Source organism: Seriola dumerili, unplaced genomic scaffold (assembly GCF_002260705.1).
Source record: "Seriola dumerili isolate Sdu_G_001 unplaced genomic scaffold, Sdu_1.0 BDQW01000120.1, whole genome shotgun sequence".
NCBI classification, from domain to species: Eukaryota; Metazoa; Chordata; class Actinopteri; order Carangiformes; family Carangidae; genus Seriola; species Seriola dumerili.
The window spans coordinates 158,954-159,396 of NW_019174375.1; positions in this window are offsets into that span (position 1 = coordinate 158,954).

A 443-nucleotide genomic window follows, 5' to 3' on the forward strand; every position below is an offset into this window, starting at 1 on the left:
TCACAGTGCAGTTTAATTATTCATATTATTATTCATATTATTTATTATTAGGCCTGTCCGGGGTCAAACCTGAGTAGAGATATGATTTGTAGGCTTATTTTTCCTCTCAAAACCCCTGATTGTCTCTGCTGATTTTAAGGCTTCGTTTATTCATTATTTACTTATATTCAAAAGTTTTTTCCTCCCCCCCAAAAAAAGAGAAAAAGAAAAAGTTTTGATTGTCTTTTGTTCTCCTTGATTGTCTCAAAATTCATAAATAATAATTAACCCTGTATAAGTCCACCCCCCCTTTTTTTTCCTCAATACTGATGAGTATACACTGACAAATAGAATTTAAATACATTGTACAATAAATACAAAACATAAATAAAAGACTCAAAGAAAGTACTGAAAATCTTTGTACAAGATATAAATAGCTTGAAATATACTTATAGCGTTACCTT